This window comes from Lepidothrix coronata, unplaced genomic scaffold (genome assembly GCF_001604755.1).
Source record: "Lepidothrix coronata isolate B3197 unplaced genomic scaffold, Lepidothrix_coronata-1.0 Scaffold87, whole genome shotgun sequence".
Classification (NCBI taxonomy): domain Eukaryota; kingdom Metazoa; phylum Chordata; class Aves; order Passeriformes; family Pipridae; genus Lepidothrix; species Lepidothrix coronata.
In genome coordinates, this window is record NW_016690267.1 from 540,911 (window position 1) to 550,195 (window position 9,285).

Sequence of the window (9,285 nt, forward strand, 5' to 3'; positions counted from 1 at the left end):
AGCCTCTGGAAGAGAGGGTTTGGAAAAGCACAAATGCACTTGGAACAGGCAGCATCAAGCTAAAACCTGGTCCAAAGAAAAAAATCAACCTGGAGGAACTAATTCAGAAAGGGGTGTGAATTCCAGCAATAACAATGGAGCAATATTCCTCTCCTTCCCAGCTGCAGAAGAAAAAAGCCAAACTCTGTCTGTTCCAGGTCATCTGTTTCAACACATCTAGGAAACAAGTTACCCATAAAGTCAGGCAGGACACTCAGACACTCAACTCCATCCTGAAGAATAAACAATAGGGAGAAGGAATTTCTTGCCTTCCCTTTCCTGAAATCTGAACTGCTGTTAACCAGCCCTGCTGAGCAACAAACCCACGATCCCATCACTTACAGTATCTCTGGATCCAGCAGGAGGAAGAAGGAAACCTGTGATTTTGTGATTCCTGTCTCCAGAGAGGTGCCCACTTCTGACATTCTCTCACCAGCCACAGGACACACCACAATTCATGTTCTCTACCACAGTCCTTTTAGGAGCAAAGGAAGACATTTCTCCAAGACTTCTGCCTTCCAGGAATGAAAACACAAGATCAAATTTATTTACAAGTTTCTTCGAGGGATGGCAAAAAGAAGGAGAGTTGGAAAGGGGTGAGCATTTCTAGTAGGTGAGGTCCCTCCTGAAAGGTCCAGCTTAACATGTCAGTCTTACATTGAATATTTCCTTTTAGCAATGGAATTGAAGGCTGAAATCTGAGATCTTGGGACCCTGGTAGCTTGAGTGCCAGAATAAAACTCAGCTCTATACCTGCTCTTTATTTTTTAGATATCCAGGGAATATGGGGGTTGAAATTAGGTGACTTTTAAGGTCCCTTCCAACTCAAATCATTCTGTGCTTCTACAAAACAACAAAATTTGAAATTGCAACCAAAATGCTGCCCGTGCTCTGTAGGCAGCCTTTCCTCTTCCAGGTGGAGAAAAATGAAAAGTCTCCTGGGAAAACCTTCCATTGCCCTAAATGTGCTTGAAGATCCAGTTTGGTTTTTGATTATGTCCTAGGGCTTGTCTAAGGGTCGTTCTGCTCCAGCTGATGTGAAGGACAGTGGGGATTGGTTTCATTGCAGTTTTCATTGCCTTCTATGTTGCACAGGAGATGTGTCCTCCGTGGCTAGTCCATGTTCTCCATGGCTAGTCCATGTCCTCCATGGTTAGTCCATGTCCTCCATGGTTAGTCCATGTCCTCTGGCTGGTAGTTCTCCACCTCATGAAACAGGATGGAACTATCAGTTGGACCACCTAGTATTCTGGGGATTTCTCTACCAGGAAATAATCACTTTGTAGAGGTGCTTCCTGGGGTTAAGGAGCTTTTCTTGCTCTACCATGGACCAAACAAGTCCCATGCCTCAGCAGTCTTCTATCCACTACAGTCCATCCTTCATGTTATTCAACCTCCTCTGTGGGATGGCAGGAGACAGGATCAAGAGAACCACAGTGGGTGTGCAGGAAGACCCAAGTGACCTCCAGCTCTGCTGAGGTGGGTGTTTATTGCTTTCCCAAGACGATGGAGCTGAGTTCAGTCCCTTTCCTGCCAGCACTGCTGAACTGTTATTGTTTCCTGCCTGTGGAGGTGGGAATGTCATGCTTCAGCCCTGCTTTGCTTTTTACTTATTTTGTGGTTTCCATGTGCTAAAACTGACTGAGAGGAGTTATGTGTCCTCTGTAATGGTGAGAAGCAGCTGCTTTCATGTGATCTCACAGCCCATCAAGCAATGCCAGTCCTGAAGGTGTTATTGGAGGAAGCACTTTTATTGCCAGGATTCCTTGTGTCTCTGGGGTTGAGGCACCACAGCAGATTGTTAGTGCTGCTCAGAGCAACAGCAAAACCCTCCTCACAGCTATTTAGGCCAAAGCTGACAGAGTTGTGTGCTAAAATGGATTTGTGCACATTTATGATCTGCATGGGATTTTATCACAGCATGCAAGTCTTGGAGTTTTGCCTTGGTGCAGAAAACTCAAACCCAAACGCATCTCTTTCTGTCTGCTCCATCTTTCTGGAGCCAACATTGGCACAAACAGCTGTCTTCCAGTACTTTCCTTACCCAATCAGCAATTTATACCCCTCTTTCTTCCTTTTTTTCAAACCAACTGGCTTTATTTTCCATTACGGTGAGGGCTGATTAACCTGGCACTTTGCTCTTCACCTCATTAGGACATGAGGCCAGCAGTGACACACAGCAACAGCAAGAGTCACCAAGGAAGGTCCATGCACAAACCAACAAATTCTAAACCCTCTAAAACCTCAGTTATTCCTCTGTAACACACAAGAATAGTTCAATAAATCTGAGAAATACTGTGTAAGGAAGAGCTGGAAGACAAAGGCCCTGACCAGTGTAAGAACTTAAGCAAGTGGGACATTGTAATGACACCAGTAGTTATTATTATTACATCAGTAATTGTACTTGGAGAGATGATTTTCCACTTCTTTTGTATTAGATACAAAAGGTTGACTTCAGTTTATCTGCTTTCAGTTTCAAGCACCTTGAAAATTATAAGCCTTTCAATGACACAACGTATATCCTATTTACAGATAATTTGCCTAGAGAATGATCCACATCTGTATCTTTACATAAGCAATGACACAGTATCTGTCCAGCCCAAATATCAGCTCAGCTCTTACCAGCCCACCTGTCCTCTTGGTGAATCCCCTACAAGTCTGATGGTGCTACAGAAACGACGAATTGGCCCAAATCATTTCACCCTCTCTTAACCACGTTTAGCAAAACAATTGTCACGAAGATTTCAGGTATCCTAAAACTGAAACACCTCACTGAACTACTGGGTTGAGAAAGGATCAGGTTAAAAAAAAAAAAAAAGATGAGTCTGGCAATATGATTTCATTAAGATGCCAGTTAAACTTGCAGTGGGGACACCAAAAATAGGAAAAAAAAAAACCCAAAGGCTCCACAGTGCAGCCACTGTTGCCCTGATAGGATGTGAAATCATCCGATGGAACAGAAAAATTTGAGAGACTGAAGTCCTTTCTTGTGAACTAACAGTCTAATTAGAGAAGCTACAGAGAGACAAGACAGCTTTTCTTGACAGAAAAACCCAGGAACTAGTGAACTCCCAGCAGAAATTACTACACTTCCAAAGTCATCATGTAATTTAAAACATCTGTTCCAAGTAGGGCAAAATCTTCCATAAGAAATAAATCAGGAACTCCTTTTTATTCTTTGCTTCTGAGAACTTTCCAATTAAGGGAATTTCCTATTTTTCTTAATTATTTTAGGATACATACTCACTAATAATTATTACAAAAAATAATAAGGGAAGAATTGTACATACCTCAATTCTGACTCCTTTAATTCCTTTAGTCTTCCTGGGATGACCTTGAAGAGTGGTTTCCACATCCTTCAGCATCTTCTCCTAGAAATAAAACAAAATAAATAAATAAATGATCTGTCTTTCAGGTTAGGTTGTTTTTTTGTTTTTTTTTTTTCTTAAACAAAATCAGAAATAACTCCACTTTGCCCTCTACTTTTGCCCAAGTGCTTCAGAAACATAAGGCTTCCTACAAACCCCGATGAGGTGCTAAGGGCAGAAATAAACAGCAGGGTGTTTATTGCACTGTAAACATAAATCAAAAAACAGCTCAAGGGTTGCCAAAGTGTCATTAGTGATGGGCAGATCTCAGGAAAGCGATGGATAAAAACTCAGCATGACACAGTGGGCCCAAAGTCATAACCAGTGTGGTGTTCCCTGGTCTATCCCTGAGCAGGGGCAGGAGAATTTCGAAGGACACCCAGGCAGCCCTTCCAGGACCCTCCAAAAGGTCTCAGAGCAATGGACACATCTCCCATCACTCCCAAACTGGGCCTTCTGCCAGCACATAGCTAAGTCTAACCAGTTAAACCACAAGGAATTTCTCCTGGTCCGGTCGGGAGAACTTAAATATTCCCCTTTTTTTTTTTTTTCTTCTTTATGTCTGGAATTGCTCAAGAAAAACTTTGCAATGACAGAATGTCTGTGGGAAAAAAAAAAAGTTGTGCCTGTCCCTGCCAGGACTGAGGGAGACCTGAGCAGCTGCCATGGCTGGGAGGGTTTCTGCATCTTCTCACTGTCCCATGTCTCTGGACATCCCCATTTGGGTCCATCACCTTCCAGAGCCAGCAGGTTTAAGGCTGTATAAATGGAATTCATTCAGCAGCCAGAGATCAGTGATACAAAAATCTCAGCTCGCTTTTAATCAAAGTTTTATATGAAAGTCTAATTTCTGCAATGAAATAAGTTAATTATTAGGGAAGAGCAGCAGGGCATCACTATGGAAGCCAGACTAGAGACACTGGTTGTTTGCTGAGGCACATCCTCTTCCCATCCTCTGCATTTTCCCTGAAATAGCTCAACCAAGCAGTAATTCATGGTTATTGACTAAGCTATAGAAAATCTCATGGGAATCGAGGAGATAAATGGCCTTTGGTTTTCCATAAATAGAATTGATGGAAACAGAGCCTTTATGTTGCCTCAGAAACTGCCAGAAGGGTTTGCAGCTTCTCTGCAAATCTGTAGGATTATATTGCTCTGTGCCTAAAAACATATTTACACTGGGAACAACAGCCCGGGAGGAAACAGCATCTTTTTATACTGACAAACCACTGGAAAATTAAGCCACAGTCCTTGATAGACTTTTGGACCACACTGAAAAATAGAAGTCAGGAGAACATAAAGACACTTGGATTGACATCAATAATGGTGAAAATCTCTAGCTTTTTCAACAAGTGCCTTTCAAAAGCAGCTTCTAATTGTGTCCACCTTCCTGCAGCCCATCGCTCCAGTCTCCTTCCATTGCTCCCTGTGGAAACCTGGTGCTGAAAGGACAGATGTTGGATATGACCCACCTCTTCCTGATCATTTTTATCTTTCTGGGTAATACTTAAGACTCTTCCAGCTGGATAGGCTGCTGAAGCAAGGTTAAGTCTATTAAATACAACTGCCCTATAGTTGCTTAAAGATGGGATTGCTGTTGCAGTTGTCCTTACTGCTACAGCTTTATACTTCCTTTTGAACCCACTGTTTATAGATTATAACCCACTGATTATAGGGATTATAGACATAAAGGGTGATTTTTCTGGAATTTCAACACAATTCCTGTGTGCAAAGCCTTGGGGTGTGATTAATGTTAGCAACACATCACAGCAGCAACACTCACTTGGGATTTGGTGCTCACAGTGTTTCACAGTCCAACCACACCAGGTGAGCAAATGCTGCACCAGAATGAAAACTCAGTTCAGGTGAAACCTGCCACGTCTTTGGGTGGTGACATGGTGGGAGAACCCTGTGCAGGCAGCAGAAGGCCTCTGCTGTCATCTGCCCTGATCCTTTCCCACCAGTTGCAGCAATGCAATGGATACAAGAGGTACCAATTTGGGTTTTTCCAATCCAGAAGCAAAACCAGGAGTAAAAAGAGCTGCAGTGTGTGGATCCTCAGCACTGATTCATGCACACGGCCTGGATGTGCATCAAATCCTCCACTGGAAAAGCTGGATTAGTCATTGTTTCCAGAAAAATAGATCTTGCAGCAGACACCACAATGTACTTCTTCCCTTCTGCAGTTACTCATGCAATTATTACTTACAGTCTTCATTGGCTGATTCGAAAAACTCAAACATGAGATTAATTATATCTGTCATTATTTCCTCTGATCCTGGACAAAACTTGCATAGACAAAGCAAAGGCAGCAGAAGTTCATCTGACATGGCTGAGGGTCTGTTGCTCCTTTATGCAGTTGCACATGATTCCCTAAGGGAAGAGGGTCAACTTTTCTCCAGGAGACAAAAAAAGCTTGGCATGAGGGCAGGAAACACTCTGGCTTTTCTTCTTCTCTCCCATCTCTCTCCCTGAGAACATTTCCCCTCTTCCAAGGGCAGGGTTGACAGTTTTGCATCCAGGTTTCAGCTGTAATCCATCCTTTGAACAAGCTGCCCTTCACCAGGGCTGTTCTTCCTGACACTGGGAGCGTTTGTTTGTCATGGCTGAGGGAGAGAAGTGAACTGAATTACACATAGATCCATTTCTAAGAAAGGCTTTCAAAGCTCTCCAGGATGCTTTCCTCTAAGTATTCCTATGTATCATCTGAGCAGCTGCCAGACCACCAGCCATGAGGAACTATCAAGTGCAACAACTCTGGGTTATTTTATGTATCCCTCCAGTTGGAAATAATCATGTCTTGCTAGAGTTCTGTGAAAAAGCAGGGCTTGAATCATTAGTGACGTTTTAAGAAAGAAATAAGACTGTCATCACATAATAATAGGCAAAATTATCTTTACATCTGTCATTTCCTGGAACAGCACTGAAAGGAAACAAATTTAAATTTATCTTAGCTGAGCTAGATATCAACACAACCTTTGCTTCCATTGCTGCTGGGCTTCTGTATTGTTTTTTCTCTAAGTAGAGCTAACAGAAAAGAGGGAAAATGTAAAGATTTTCACAAATTCTAAAGTTTAGGATCATGTGAGCTCTTGGACCTTGATAAACATGCACAGAACTACCATTGCCATGCCAAAAGCCTGACCAAACCCCATCTCTGCAGGGAAGTGGACACTGCAAAGACCATTATTTTATAAATACCTGTTCCCATAACTCTGGATTTGCTTCCACTTCCACACATTCTGCACACAAATTTCCTCTGCACACCTCAGAGTCTGCGGCCACACCAGCTCTCTCTCGAGCATCACTTTTGGATAACGAGCTGTGAGAGACTCAGTGAAATCTGTAGGAAAAGAGGTGAGTCTGTTATGAACATCTGACCCCTGCCCAGTGCAGGCTGCTGCCAACTCAACACTGCATTTGCATTTTCAAATCACTCAGGTGCCTTGGAAAGACTTCTTGGATGACGGACAAACCACAGGAGTCTCAATAATTTGTGCATTTGGTTGGTTCTAGGCAGTAGGGGAGGTGACCACTATTTATTGCAAAGATATAATGCCAAGAAAACATCTGACAGTGATGGACAGGTGCATAGCAGAGGACTGAGGAACTTCAGATTCTTCTGTCCTTAAACCATCTTCTTCTTTTAAATGCAAAAATATAAAAAATCCACGATTTCTCTAAATGTGAACTTACACTGAGCTAACAGTTCCTCCTTGCTGCCTTTGTTCTTGGTGATCTAATCCAGAGTAAGTCAATGATATCAAACTGCCAAAATGTAGCCCCCTTCTTCACCCTGAAGAATTTACAGCTTTAACTAGATTAGGAAAAAAAAATACGAGAAAATTAACAAAACAGATACAATATGCAGCACTTCCTGGAGAGAACATGACTGGGAAGATTTGCAGAGATGGTATTAAGAAAAGATTTGAAGGAATGAAGAATATAGAAGGTATAATAGCTGTCAGGGAAATGAACCGAAAATATTTCTTCCCCCTGTGGAAAAGGTTGGATCTCTGTTGAAAAACACAGAAAGGAAAGCAAAGAAACTTTTGTTTTCAAGCTGTGTCCAAAACACTTCCACAGGTTCTGACAACCTTTTGAGGAAAAAGTTTTGGCAAATCCCATGTTGAGGCTTATGAAGACAGATGAGAGGGCAAAGGAGAGCAGAGGTGCTGGGGTCCAGAAAAGCCACTGCTGGGGGCAAGAGCAAGGAACCACAAAGGATGGCACCAGGAGGAGTGAAGTCAGTGATATTTGTGACCCATAATCTGGTTTTCCCCAATTTTTCTTATTTTTTGAATTTGGAAATCATCTTAACTCCTCTCTTTTTGCATTTTAACATGTGAATGGCCCCCACAGCAGCTTTTCCAGCCACTCCACAGCCTACAGAGCAAATAAACCCTTTGATACAACAGCTTAAACTCACACACACAAAGATGCAACGTGCCCCAGGAAGACAAACAGCAGAGAGGGAATGATCAAGTGCTTGGTTCTTTATGACTTGGAGACAAAAAGGTCTAAAATCCAGCTTGGGGGATGTCTGGCTGGGCTTCTCTTTGCTGCTGAAGGCCCCATTGCCAAAGCAACGTGAGGACCACAAGAGACAGCAACTGGTCCTAATTGCAGTGATTCTCATTAGTTTGATGAAAAGCAGTGAGAGGATGGACAGGCAGCATTTGGGCTGCTATATGGAACACTTTGGAAAGGCCAGGTTTAAAGAAATAAAAAAGAGAAGACAGGCTGCTTCTGGGAGTGGAGGGAGGGTGGGAGATAAATCAGTGCTGCCCAAAGAAAATCCATAAGCTTCTTTTCAGGTCGTGAAAGGAAATATGCTGCACATGAGGAATTTGTTCTTAGCTCTGCTTCATGAACGGGCAGGCAACAGCCTTAAATAAGTCACTGTCACTTTTATAGAAATTAAATATTTTCACAAGATGTTCTGTCCTTGAACAGAGTCTATTCCCTGCCTCCCTGGGCACTTGATCCCCAGAGCTAAACGTGTGGGATTGCAAACCCAGCAGAGGAGCAGTCGCCGCCTCCCTGCAGCCCCACAGCTGCCAACAGGAGCTGCTCAAACAGGCTTTCTGCTTGTCAAACACAGCGTAAATCTCTGCTCCTGAAACAGCTCCCTGAAAAACAGCCATTCCTTCCCCTTCCCGACGGCTCCTCAGCAAACCAGACTGCAAGTGGCTCCGTGGGGAGCAGGGAGCATCCTCACCAGGGACCAGGGATGTTGGCTTCGGGTGCATTGGGCATTTGATACATCTGCCAGCCCATTTACAGTGTCCTGCTGCCTCCCAGCACGCTCTCAGTTTGGAAAACAAGAACAGCTCCCAGGACAAACCAGGTGTTTTTCCATGCCTGTAATACTTTCTGCCTCACTGACAACTTCAGGTAAAATTTTGATGGAATCGAGCGTCCCTCCAGCCACATCTGAAGGGCTGGTGGACCCACCAGGGCATTAATTATCTCAGCAGGACTCAGGAATGTGCCTGTTTCTGCCCTACCATGGAGGACAGGGGATGGATTATTCTGCCACCAAGCTGTAACACATCCCTGCAGGATAACCTTAAAAAGAAAGATGATCATGGCACCATCCCTTCCTCCCTCTGCTTCAGCCACTCATTTCCTTGTGCTGTGGGTGCAGCCACCACCCTTGCAACACCCCACAGAAATCCTTATTCCCCTTTCGGGATTAATAACCTAAATTTCCATACTCCAGGGCAAGCTGGCAAAAAAAGCCACATCCTGTGTGAATCAGGTGCAGTGGTGATTGTAAAATGTGCCCTTGTGGTTCCCTCGAGCTGTGATGTGATGTGGCATCCTGGGCAGATGATGATATCCTGTGATGTGACATCCTGGGCAGATTCTTCCT

The 9,285-nt window shown here is 43.5% G+C and overlaps 1 long non-coding RNA gene across 1 annotated transcript; it reads right to left on the minus strand.

Moving 5' to 3' along the window:
• Positions 1 to 5,996: 5,996 nt before the first annotated feature.
• LOC108500243 lies at positions 5,997 to 6,902 on the minus strand. The gene is made up of 3 exons (XR_001875796.1): positions 6,845 to 6,902; positions 6,609 to 6,750; positions 5,997 to 6,013 (listed from the first exon to the last, which is right to left on the minus strand). It is a non-coding gene; the product is annotated as an uncharacterized LOC108500243 (long non-coding RNA).
• Between the last annotated feature and the right edge of the window lie 2,383 nt (positions 6,903 to 9,285).